Below are 13,063 nucleotides of genomic sequence, written 5' to 3'. Positions count from 1 at the left end.
TCCTGGCGCCTTGAGCGGTGCTTTCTCATTCCTGTTTTCTTTTTAAAAAATATGAAATATTTCTTAACAGTAGGTACAAGTGAGGGACAGAATCAGAATGTAAGTTAGTCATAACTGAGAAAGCAAAAAATGAAAAAGAAAAGAAATTAGTGTGAAATCAATGGTGTGTATGTAACAGATCCAGGAATGACCCTAACTGAATAAAATGCAGTTATTTTTTTCTGAATGCAAATCAAATTCACCAAGAAAATAAGACTTTTTTTCCCTTCTTCTTCCCATTTTTTTAAATTGAAGTATAGTTGATTTACCATGCTGCATTACTTTCTGGTTTACTGCATAGTGACTCAGTTACATATATATGTGTATTCTTTTTCATATTCTTTTTCATTTCAGGTTCCTACAAGCCATTGAACATAGTTCCCTGTGCTACACAGTAGCAACTTCTTTATCTTTTATGACAGTTCTTGATACATATTCAAAGCAAATTATCTCAAGATCCCTCAAAAAATTTAAATGCCACTTCCAGGAACGGCATCACTATACATAGACCCTTGTCGCCCCAAATATGCTTCCTGTACCAACAGCACTAATGTCAACTCAGAGCTTCTTAAAAATGAAGAGTCTCAGGCTTCACCCCAGCCCTCCTGAACCAGAATCACCACTGAACGCTGATCCTTTGGGGATTCACACACATCCCATAAAAGTGTGAGATGCGCTGGACCAGAGCATCCCTGGATTAGACATACTTCTTCCTAAGGCTTAATTCTCTGACCAACTTTCAGAGGGTAAAGGGATAAAGGTTCCGTCAGAACCTTGATGAAACCCACTTTACACATTTTGTAAATGTGTGCCTTAATCCAGAAGTAGGTGTCAAAGATTATTTGCCCATTTTTGGATTGGGTTGTTTGGTTGTTTCTTATTAAGTCGTATGAGCTGCTTATATATTCTGGAGATCAAGCCTTTGTCAGTTTCATTTGCAAAAATTTTCTCCCATTCCGTAGGTTGTCTTTTTGTTTTACTTATGGTTTTCTTTGCTGTGCAGAAGCTTGTAAGTTTCATTAGGTCCCATTTGTTTATTGCTTTTATTTTTATTGCTTGAGTAGACTGTTCTAGGAGAACATTTTTGAGATGTATGTCAGATGATGTTTTGCCTAGACTTTCTTCTAGGAGGTTTATTGTATCTTGTCTTATGTTTAAGTCTTTGATCCATTTTGAGTTGATTTTTGTGTATGGTGTAAGGGAGTGTTCTAGCTTCATTGTTTTACATGCTGCTGTCCAGTTTTCCCAACACCATTTGCTGAAGCGACTGTCTTTATTTATCTTGACTCCTTTGATTAGTTGACCAAAAGTTTGTGGGTTCATTTCTGGGCTCTCTATTTTGTTCCATTGGTGTATATATCTGTTTTTGTACCAATACCATGCTGTCTTGATGACTGTAGCTCTGTAGTACTGTCTGAAATCTGGGAGAGTTATTCCTCCAGTATCTTTCTTTCTCTTCAATAATGCTTTGGCAATTCTAGGTCTTTGACGGTTGCATATAAATTTTATTATGATTTGTTCTAGTTCTGTGAAATATGTCCTGGGTAATTTGATTGGGGTTGCATTAGATCTGTAGATTGCCTTAACCATTTATAGAAATGATCTGCCAGTCCTTCAGACAATCTCCACAAACACAGCTTCTCACAGGCAAGATTTTATATGTTGAACAATAGTGATTTTCCACCTGCTTTTTCTTTCAAGGGCCTGGATTGTACTCACACTTTTGAGGGGTCCTGACTATGATGGGGAGTCTAATGGGGATGTGACTGTGTAAAGAGGGCCTTTCCACCTTCAGCCCAGAGGGAGGAACGGCCACAGTTCTTCTTAGAGTAATGTTTCCCAAAGTCTGGATGGGAAACCACAGATGGTTCATAAAATTAATATAGTGGGTCATAGCCAGCATACAAAAATCAAACCATACATCTGAGAACAGAAATAAACAGAGTGGAATAGAAAATATAATACTTATAGTAAAGGGGTCATGAAAGGTATAGCTCAGTGGTAGAGCACGTGCTTAGCATGCACGAAGTCCTGGGTTCAATCCCCAGTGCCTCCACTAAAAAAAAATTGAATAAACCTAATTACCCACTCCAAAAAAATTAAAAATAAAAAAATAAAAATATAATAAAGGGAAATTTTTTTTTGTTCAACTTCTGTTTCAGTTATATAGATACATGTATGAGTGTACCAAGCCTCAATGTAAAATGCAGGTTATTTTTGCATTGGCCACTAGTCAAAAGTTTGAAAAATCATTGCTTTAGAATACGCCTTGGAATACACTCTTATGGAAAGACACACAAGGGAGGTTCACTCCCTGTGAAATGTCAAGAGGAAAAATGTCTAAATTTCCAATAGTCATAGGCTATATTTCATATTAAAAATTTGAGATGAAAATCCATAATATTATATGTTATGATTTCTACACAAGAACTAATATTCACAATTTATACAAGGATCATTAAAGGAAATCCACTATTAGCATGTTTCCTCAGGCCATGGGTGCCTGGTTTAGTTTTTGGAAATATGGGATTTTGAATATGAAATAGAATTTTGGAAACATTGGTGCTCATGATTCCTGAATTGCAAAGGCCATCTGTTATTTGGACATTCTTCTGACAAAAGTGTCATGTTCAATTTATAAGAAGAAAGTCAGATTTAAGACTTTCCTCATAAAACCTCTTGGGCATGAAATCTCTTCTACAAGTCAACATTTTATTAATTGAGCATAAAAGGATTGAAAACATACTTATTTGATTTACCATCAAATTCACATGGACTTGCCACATTTAATGGCATGAGGTATTTTGTATTTTTTTTCCAAGTCAAAATGTGTAGAGACCAGTGCAGATAATTCCCTTTTATCATAGTGAGAATGGAATTAAGTGGAATAACTTAAGCTCTTAATTCTTATATCAGAATGTCCTAAGATATGCAATTTACTCAACTTTTCATTCTGTTATCTTTAGAAGAGCAATTGTATAGAAATATTTACGGGCCAAGAGCTGATATGTATATATGTTTTTACCTATCAGCTTGTGCATAAAAAGTTGTTTTCAAAAATAAAGCAATCATATATTAGGTACTATTAGAATCAGGCATTATGCTCTAAGTTACATTAATTAAGATTCACCTCCTGTTCCCTAAGCTTTAACATTTGCAAAAGTCATTTTCTTTCCTTTCCTAAAAAGCTTATTGCTTTTGTTTTGGTGAACATTCTGTATTAATATACACGAAGGTACTTTTCTTATGTCCTTAAACATATCTAAAATCATTCCTAAAATAATTTAGACATATTTTTCAATTGGTCAAAGTCAGTAGAGATGTTTTATACACTTGATCTTTTTTAACAGTTACTAACTTTAGAACAGTTTCCAGAAGATAGATAGATAATATGGTCAAGGTTTTTTTGCATTATATATAGCAAGGTGACATCAAGAGATTCCCATAGGGTACGCACACAAGTGATATTAAAACAGTTTCATTCACTATTGGCTGGTTAAACTAAATGCTACCAGAAGGAACTTTCTTTCTGGCTCACGGGAGGGAACACTTTGGCTGAACTATGAGTGATACAGAAACACAACCAATTAAGAGGAAGAACTTTCCAACAATGTGATGTGGAGCTTACAGGATAGAGAAATTCCAAGAGCACCGAAGTGTAATTGCACACCTAAAACAGAGGAGACTGTCTGATGATCTGGTCACTGTGTGAAATGATTTAAACTATTTAATAACACACATGCATCAGAACTTTAGCATCTAAGCAAAGAACATACAAACACTTCTGTCCCTTGGCAGGGCAAAATAAGCTATGGGACTACAAAACTTTGTGAAGTCAGAGGCTTAAAATAGTCAGCTGTAATCCTTTTTGGCAGGTTTGCAAATAAATCATATTTACCATATTAGAAGAAAGATGGTCTTTCTGATTAGAGGTGAAAGGAGTGTTATGAAATAAGTATAAAGAGTTGACTCTGAAGATAAATGCCAGTTGTTTTTTAGTGTAGGGTATGTGTGTGTAGTGTGTGTGTGTGTGTGTGTGTGTATGTGTGTGTTAAAGGACCACATGATCTTCTGGGTTTCCCCAAAAGAGAAGTTTAACATAGTTAAGTGTCTGAGTTAAATTGGGATGCCTGTACTTCACGGACCAATGAGACATAATTGTGCCTGGGCCACGATGGGTAATTTTCAGGTTTAAGTCTCCTTTGAGTGTTTGGATGCATTGGTGATTATAATTGCCACTCGCAGCTGAAAGGTTGAAAAGTTCCGATGAACAATTCATTCATTGTCTTGTTCGCATCTGGGGTAATGTTTCCTTCTTGAAGAACTCTGTACCACTCTGTTCTTTGCTGCTTGCCACAAGATAGCGATGCCAAATCCCCTCTGTTTACTTGGAAGCTCTTGAGGCTGATGTATGGATGCTAGCCACAAACTAATGGAATTCTTTCCAGCTGCAGTGCTTTTAGAGATTCAGACAATAAGCCAGGAACACTGAACAGCTCTGGCTGTTTTTCTCTGAACTATGTGCCATTCTCAAAGATGATGCAAACACAATTGCTAGTTGGAATGACCATAGCGTTTTTTTTAAAACAGTTCAAAGAAATAGATAAAACTGTTATGGAAAACAGTGGGTCAAGAAAAACAAGCAAACAAAAAGACACAAGAAAAACACCCCACATTTTTTGTAATCTGAAGTCAGAGGGCATACCATCTCAGAAGAGGGAACGTGAGAGAAGGAAAAACACAAGTAAGTGTTCATACTGAAGAGAATGGCATAGAGGTCAAGATCTCAAGTTGGGGCTCCTTTGTCCTTCTTGGATTTATTTCTGACCTGTGTTGCTGGAGTTAGCAGCATCCTTGCAGGTCTGCTACGAGGTTAACCTTTGGAATAAGACTCTAGGCTGGGGAGATGTTTTGGCAGGCTACCAGTGTCCATCCATTTTAATGGATCTAATACTGGATCACCTGGTTCATCTGAGAACAAGACATCTGATGAATTTAGCCATTTTGTTCAGATGTCAAGGAGCAGAAAATGCACGGGCAGCAGAGGAAGTCTGGGCATTATGTCCTTAAGTTGAAAGAATAGTGGACTCAGATGTCTGGACTTAGAAACTCTTTGGAATAATAATTTTTGATTCTTGGTCTTAAAATTTCTGCTGGTTGTGGAGAGAAGGTATAGCTCCAGTGGTAGAGCTCATGCTTAGCATGCACAAAGTCCTGGAGCTGTAACTGAGCAGGACCCTGGGGGACCTTCCAGGGTCAGACCCCTCCCCCTATCTTCTGCTGTGGCTCCTCTCTGAGGCACCCAGATAATAGCATCTCATGTATATTTCCTGAGTTTTTCAGATGCTTAAAACCACCACCAAAGGGAAGAAATTAACCATTTGATGATCGAGGGCACATTGCCCCCAGACCTTCTGGTGCCTAGGGGTTGATAGTGTTGACCGTCCTGTTCCCTCCACATCAGCCAATCAGAGGATCGTGCACGAGCTGATCACACACCCTGCGACCCTCCTCCCTCACCTGGCCTTTAAATATGTTTTGCTGAAACCCTTTGAGGAGTTCAGGGTTTTCTTAGGCACGAGTCACCCCATCCTCCTTGCTTGGCCCTGCAGTAAACTTCTCTCTGCTCCGAACTTTGATGTATCAGTTTGTTTGGCCTCGTGGTGCAGCGGGCACACGAACTTGCGTTTGGTAACAGATTCAATCCCCAGTACCTCCTCCAAAAACAAATAAACTTAATTACTTCCTCTCACAAATAAAATAATTAAATAATTCAACAACAAATAAATAAATGTTTTAAAAGCCTCCTGTTTGTTCACTCCATAGCTTGTGCCTAATTGGCAGCCTCGTCTTATCTGTTGGATTATGTTGACCCTAAAATTAATTTGACTATCAATTAGGTTTCTTTGAATAAATCAAAACCTTTACTAATTTTGGAGAGGTCTGATTCAGTAAGGATGACTTTGATCCTAGGATTGCCTGAGGAGGTGTATGTAATATCCATGCTGGTCTCCACCCCCAGAGATTCAGATTTAACTGCTTTGGGGTGAGACTTGAGTTATGAGTATTTTAATAGCTTCTCAGATGATTGCAGTGTCCAGAAAATGTCAGAAATTTCTTGCCTAAAAAGAATCAGAAACAACTGAAATACAAATATAGTTGAAAGACTATTTAAACAGAGCTTTAACTTGCATGTGTGTACTCTAAAATTTTATTTTAGCTTCCTTATACATCCTTCCCCCTAAAAGTCACCTTTCTGTCAAGAAGATAGCCTAAGGTTTAGGTGCAAATGTACCTGGCAAATGATCTTTCCTATAGAAATATGAGTTGAAAATTTTATTAAGAAGTAGAAAGTTTCTAAACAAACAAACAAACAAAAAGCAAAGCATAAATACAGAACAGAAATAGACTCATAGACATAAAATACAGACTTGTGGTTGCCAAGGGGGTGGGGGGGGTAGGAAGAGATAGACTAGGATTTCAAAATTGTAGAATAGATAAACAAGATTATACTGTATAGCACAAGGAAATATACACAAGATCTTATGGTAGCTCACAGAGAAAAAATGTGACAATGAATATATATATGTTCATGTATAATTGAAAAATTGTGCTCTACACTGGAATTTGACACAACATTGTAAAATGATTATAAATCAATAAAAAATGTTAAAAAAAAGAAGTAGAAAGTTTCTTCTAATTCTTAACAAGTTGAAAATGTAAGATGTGTGGATAGAAACATTTTAGAAGAGCAGAATTGAGTGTACATGAGTTTCTCTAAATTCACCAACTTCACCAAATTACATAGCTTGGTGCTATATATATGTCTGTTAACAGGGGTGAGGAATGGGACAAAAATACCAAACAAGTATGCTCTCCAATGCTGCATTGAATGAAATGAGTAAACTTTTGCAAGGAGGAGATAAGATATATACATGAAATAATGAGACAGAAATCAAATATAAATCCTCTAGAATCGAAATGAACCTGTGACAAAATTTACAACACAATTTTAAATTTGTCCTTGAGTTCATTTTCTTTCCGTTAGTGCTACTAAATGAGGAGGGAAGCAAAATATGCTTGACTCTATGAAAAATTGGAAGTTCAGAAAATTCAAATTTATGTTAACATAAAAAAATAATCACCATGGAAAATCTCTAGGAAAAGAAAAAAAAGAAACAAAACAGTGGGCAGATGCAAAGCATGGATGAATAAGATAGTTGTTGGAAAATGTAACGATTCTGAAATTTGATGATGTCCAGCAAGTTGGTCCTGTCTAAAATATCTGCCTGGCAGAAATTCTCCTCTCAAGCCCAAATGTGATGAAATTATATGGTTATAAATCAAGTCCAGAAATGGAAATCAGTAAATGGACCACATCCTCCCAATGGTTTTGAAAAACTCTATCCTGCTTTTCCCAAGAAGAAATGTCTTGATTATGAGACATCTATCATTTTCAAATCTAAAATGTTATTCAACAGTCTTTTCAGTGGCTACCTCAGCTTTTCAGTGCTGAGTCAAACATTTAATTAAGGGCCGTGAGAAAGTGAACATGGTTTACAGCTATTTCTTCAATAGCACAAATCTAGGATCCCCCATGTCCACTGAATAAAACACGCCATCCTTTCTTTCAGCAATGTCTCCTCCATGACAAAAACATCTTGATGTCATGACGTTGGTAGTGAGAATTCATAAATGTATTCACGTCTTCTGGGTTCCTCAATCTCACTAAAGTTTTTTTGCATAGTGATGGAAATGCAAGTTGGCGTCCTTTCTACACCTTTAACTTTACGTGATCCCTGCAAAGGGTTCCCCTCCACCAGAATCACATTCTCCCTGACCTTCCTCCTCCTGGCAAGCTCCCACGCATCCTTCTGGATTTAGATCGAATGAAATCTCTTCTGTCAAGTTTCCCTCTGACTCTCCCACCCCAGGACAGAGTTAGCTTCTTTGTACTTGACATTTGGCAAGCTGTTATGAACCGAGTCGCGTTGTAGTCGAATTATTTGCCTATGTGTCAGTTGGCAACCTTAACTTTTCTGTTTTAGTTATAATCAAACTCTGACATCAAGTTCTATTTGATTAGTCACATCTTAATTTAATTTATTTTATGTAAGTAGTCCTTGTTCACTGTAGACAAAATAGAAACCAACAAGAAGAAAAGTATCACCTGTAATCCTCCAAGAGGAGGTAGCTACTTACAATACGGTGTGTATTTCCTTCCAGAAATCTATCTGATACTAGTGAATTTAGGCTGTTTTCATATATTTGCTCTTTTAAACAATATTTGATCAATATCGTTGTAGGTACACCCGGCTGTACTTCCTCAGTTATTTTCTTAAGCAAATGTTGAGATGAAAAGTGATTGTGACCTTTTTTTTTTTTTCTAATGTTCTGATTGATATTTCAAACTCACGTCCAGAAAAGCTGTTCTAATTTACTCTCCCTTTAGTGTATGAAGGTTCTCATGTGTCATGAAGATGTTGTTTCTGCTTCTGTTTTACCTGGAGGGCAGAGAACATTTTGCACTCATTTTGCATTTCCGATGCCTGTAACACTCTCTTTCCCAGTAGGGTCTACATTTGCCTGAAGACTGATGGATGAATGGGAGGATGGATGGAAGGAAGGAAGTGAATTTATTTTCACTGTCAAAGCATGGACCTCAGCTCGGAGTTTTCAGATCAGAGCTTCTTTGGAAAGCAACCTCTTTGAGAGCAGAATGAATTTCTGGCTCTATTTCTCTACCTGTCTTGCATCTTCACCTTGAAGTCACCTCACTGAGGACACTACATTTCTCCCTTTGATTCTGGGACTCAGCCCTGGCTTTGTCCAATGTCCTGCAGTTGGAAGACACAATACCACCTCTAGCCTCAGCCTTCAGGCCCAGGACACTTGTCTTCTTTCTACGCTTCTTACATTGTTAGGAGAAGCACATCCCCCAAGTCACAGCTGCCCCTTTAGCCTGAGCTGTAGAATAAAACACAGGTCTCAGGCTGGGACAAGCAGGTGTGAAAACAATGTGGCCGGTATTCCCGATCTTCTGTGTGAGACTTTCTGAAGCCACAGGGTTGTTCCCTGTTGCTGGCAACATGCTGGGGTCGCCATCACTGTGTGGCTGTTAGGTTTAGAAAGAGATGGTTTATGGTACAATCAAGAACTCCCCATCCTTAAGGAATAAACATTTCCATTGTAACACAACTCCTTTATAATTTTAAAGCATTCTTCTTCCTCTCTTCTTCATGTTGAATTTTCAGTTTCTCTATATTTTCTTTACAGAGTTTCAATTCAGAACTTTAATAGTAGACCACATTTTCCAAAAATCTGATCCAAATTCTGGCTCGTGCAGGCAATTGAATGATTTTGGATCCAGTGATTTTTATCCAGCTATGAAGTTCATGGTATAGTCTTACATTCAACAAGTTATTCTTTGGATTTGAATCACCAATTGTTAAGTATTCTTTTAAATAGGTTCACATTTAAAGTAAAATACACAACCAATTTATTTGGTTTAAATGTTTAACCAAATATAATTACTTTTACCCCACCAATGTAATAATTTCAAAGAGTATAAAATATAGCATTCAAGCTACCAGGCATTTTTTACAATTAAATTTGCTTTCATTAAAATATGTTTAATGTTATAGAGTGGGATTTATAGATACAAGGAAATTGATGATTTTTACATTTAAGTATCTGGTTTAATGTGAAAAATATCTTGAAGTTTTCAACAATACCATGAAAAATTTTTATATGGGAGATCACATGGCTGATAAATAAGAGGTTTAGCCAAACCCAGATTAGCTTCTTAATTCTCCTGGTTCTTTCAACAAACAATTTTAAAAAAAAACCATACTTTATTACCTCATACATCACTTCATCCATATGAAGAAAAAAAATAAAATGACTCCACAGTGGTATTCTAAGGGCTAATTATAAATCTATGAAGTAATGAAAGCTACTGTCAGATGTATTTAATAACATAATCTATATTTTAATTGATTTTAATTTATGAATGACACTATGGGACTTGTAATTTGCCTTGTACAATTTTCAAAGCAATGGATAAAATGCATAATTATGATAGCTGGGAATGAATTCTATTTTTGTTATTAAACTTATCCCAGAAAATTGTACTCAGACCAGTTGAGGCCTGCTTGGTATGCCAGAATTCATTGAGCATCCAAACTGTGGTGTTCCATTTTCCATTTCTAGAAGTCTAAAATGGCAAGGGAAAATCTGCGGGAATCAGTTTGGTTTTTAATGAGTGACTGGCAGGCCTGCGTCTCCAGGAATCTCTCCTTTGAGTAATTTGTTGTTAGTTGTGTCTTGTTAATCTTCATTTTTTGAAATCTATAGTGATGTTATTTATCCTCAGAAATAAAGGAATATACATGATTTCAAAAGCTGGGGGAAGGGATAAGAGACAATTTAGAGCAAAGAGAAAAAAAATCCAACTTAATCTTATTTGAAGTATAAGGAAATAAGGAATCAAATATTGTTTCAATATGAAAATGACAGGTCAAAGATGGAATTAGAGGGAAAAAAAAACTGGGTCTGTAAAAGTTTGAGGATGGTAATGGACAAGGTTATCTTTTTGGAAGAAAGTAAAGAATTTAAGATGATAATCTTGAACAATCAATGAGAAAGAGCCTGAGCCTGGGTAGAGGAGAGCTTTTATTTTCAACAGTGGAATGAGGAAGGCATTTTCTGGCATCTTCTCCTCTAGAGGGTCTCAAAAAATAAAAATAAAATAAAAATGGAGGGTGAAAAACTCAATCATTGATTAAACTGGGAGACTTCTGGAGCCCTAAATACATAGTAGGCAGAGAAAAGGGCAAATATTTGTATACAGATAGTAAGTGTATGAAGTAGATGGAAATGACTTAGGAAAGAGGAAAGTTAAACCAAGATGACTTTGGGGCCAGAACTGGGAGATGATTGTATGGAAGCTGATGTCACCCAGTCCCATTTGTTTGCACATCAGAAAATGGCCAAGGAGTTGGTAGGAGGGAAGAAGGTAGTGTGAACGGTGAGCTGGAAAGAATAGGATTTGTTTGAAAATCAGTTAAAGGAATAGGCAACTTCTGAATTGCCTTAGATTTGTAAGTCTGGCCTCAAGACCTGTGAGAGAGTAAATTTCTGCTATTTTAAGCAACGACCAAGATTGTGGTCATTCATTGTGGCCACCCTAGGAAATGGACATATGTGATATGCAAGGTAGTTTTTAATTGACTACCAAATAAGGATTGACTAATTCTGGGCCAGCTGTGGGACTCAGGAAATATTTTGCAAAGCTAGTAATGCTCCAGTTGAATTCTGAATGCTTTTATTGGTTGGAAAATAAATAAGAAGGAATTCAAGAAGAAGAAACAGCACAAGTAAAGGCACAGGAGAGCGAAATGCAGTGATCTCAGGGAACAGAAGGGAGCTGAGCATCCCTAGGTTGGAGACATTGAAAGGGATCCTGATGGATGGACCTGGAAAGTGAGATGTGAAGAGACCTTGAACATAAAGTAAAGCCCTGGACGTGGTCTGATAGACAGTGCTGATCAACCAAGGCTTTCTGGGCTCGAGGTGGATGATGGGAGACAATTATATGGGCCCTGTACAGATAGAACTGGGGACCAGGAAGTCAGCTAAGAGAAGCTGGAAGTAGTCTGGTGAAAAGAGAGGATGAGTGTGGCCCTGGATGCAGAAAAAATTCACAATGAATCTTGGTAGGATGTTGGCAGTGAGAGAGAAAAGAGTGGAGAATGACTTGGATGACTAGTTTCGGGGGCCTGGGTGCAGAAAGAGTGACGTTGTAAAGACAATTTGCACAAGTAGGAGAGGGAACTATTCTCAGAGAGACGTAAAGACATCCCTCTCATGCTGTGGGCCCCTGAGAAAGGGAACAGTGGACGTCTTTGCAATTTATCAACTCGGCGACGTGGAGCACCTCACTTCCATGAGCTTCAGCCTCCTTAGCTGCAAAAGGAGGCGGGACGGATGGGCAGGAAGGGATATTACTTACCTCACAAAGATGCTGTGAAGATTTAAAGGGACAGTGTCTATGAGAGCACTTTCTAAAGGTTTTTTGGAAAACTATGTGAAGGTCAGCTATTTTTTATAATGGGCTCCGATAGAGACGATCCAAGAGATCTAAATTAAAGAAGGCAATTTTGATTCTGTTAATAGAGACAGATGCAAAAGTTTCAAATAGAAGTAGACAATTTTGATAACACTGTAACGTGAAAGAAGTTGTTGGAATCCCTCTGTTTCCTCCAAAAGCGAGGCTCCGGCTATCTTTCAGAAGAGCTCAAAACCACAGGTAGACGTGCCCTGAGGGATGTTTGCAAGCCATGTGTTCAGCAAGTCCATGGTGACGATCCAGTTTTTTCTCTTTTTGAGTGAGATGAAATTCACATACACGAAACTGACCATTTTAAAACGAACAACTCATTAGTATTTACTCGGTACACTTGGAATGTTGGGTCTAGTTCCAAAACATTTTCATCACCCCAGAAGGTTCATCTCCCCAAAAAGCAACCCCATGAAGCAGTCAACCTCATTCTTCCCTCCTCCCAGTACTGGGGAAGCTCCAAACTGTCTTCCTTCCCTACGAATTTATCCAGGTGACGTACCTGGAGGAACTGAAAACAGAGATTCAAATACCTTGTATGTAAATGAAGATCTGGTTTTGAACAGGCACCTTTGAAGGAGGTCAGCCTCTAGGCAATTCACCTCAGAAAAATCAGTCCTAGAAGGATAAAAACGGAGAGGCTACGGTTCCAGGTGAATTTATTAAGCCTGGTTTTTATTATACACTTTAGTTCAAACTGCTCTCAGTGCCAAAAACAGAATCAGAGGATGACAATGGTTTCTGTAAATGAGCCGAACGAATGGGAAAGGTGAGTTCTGGGTTAGCCCTGGAGTGGCTTTTAAGAAGGGAGGCACAGACTCCAAGCTTCGTTGTTTTCAGGTTTTCCTTTAAAATGTTTTATAATCGGGGAAATTTTTCCCCTAAATGAATACTATTTGTAAA

This window comes from Vicugna pacos, chromosome 19 (assembly GCF_048564905.1).
Source record: "Vicugna pacos chromosome 19, VicPac4, whole genome shotgun sequence".
In the NCBI taxonomy this organism is placed as follows: domain Eukaryota; kingdom Metazoa; phylum Chordata; class Mammalia; order Artiodactyla; family Camelidae; genus Vicugna; species Vicugna pacos.
The sequence above is the reverse complement of the archived record's forward strand: the minus strand, read 5'-3'. Positions refer to the sequence as shown.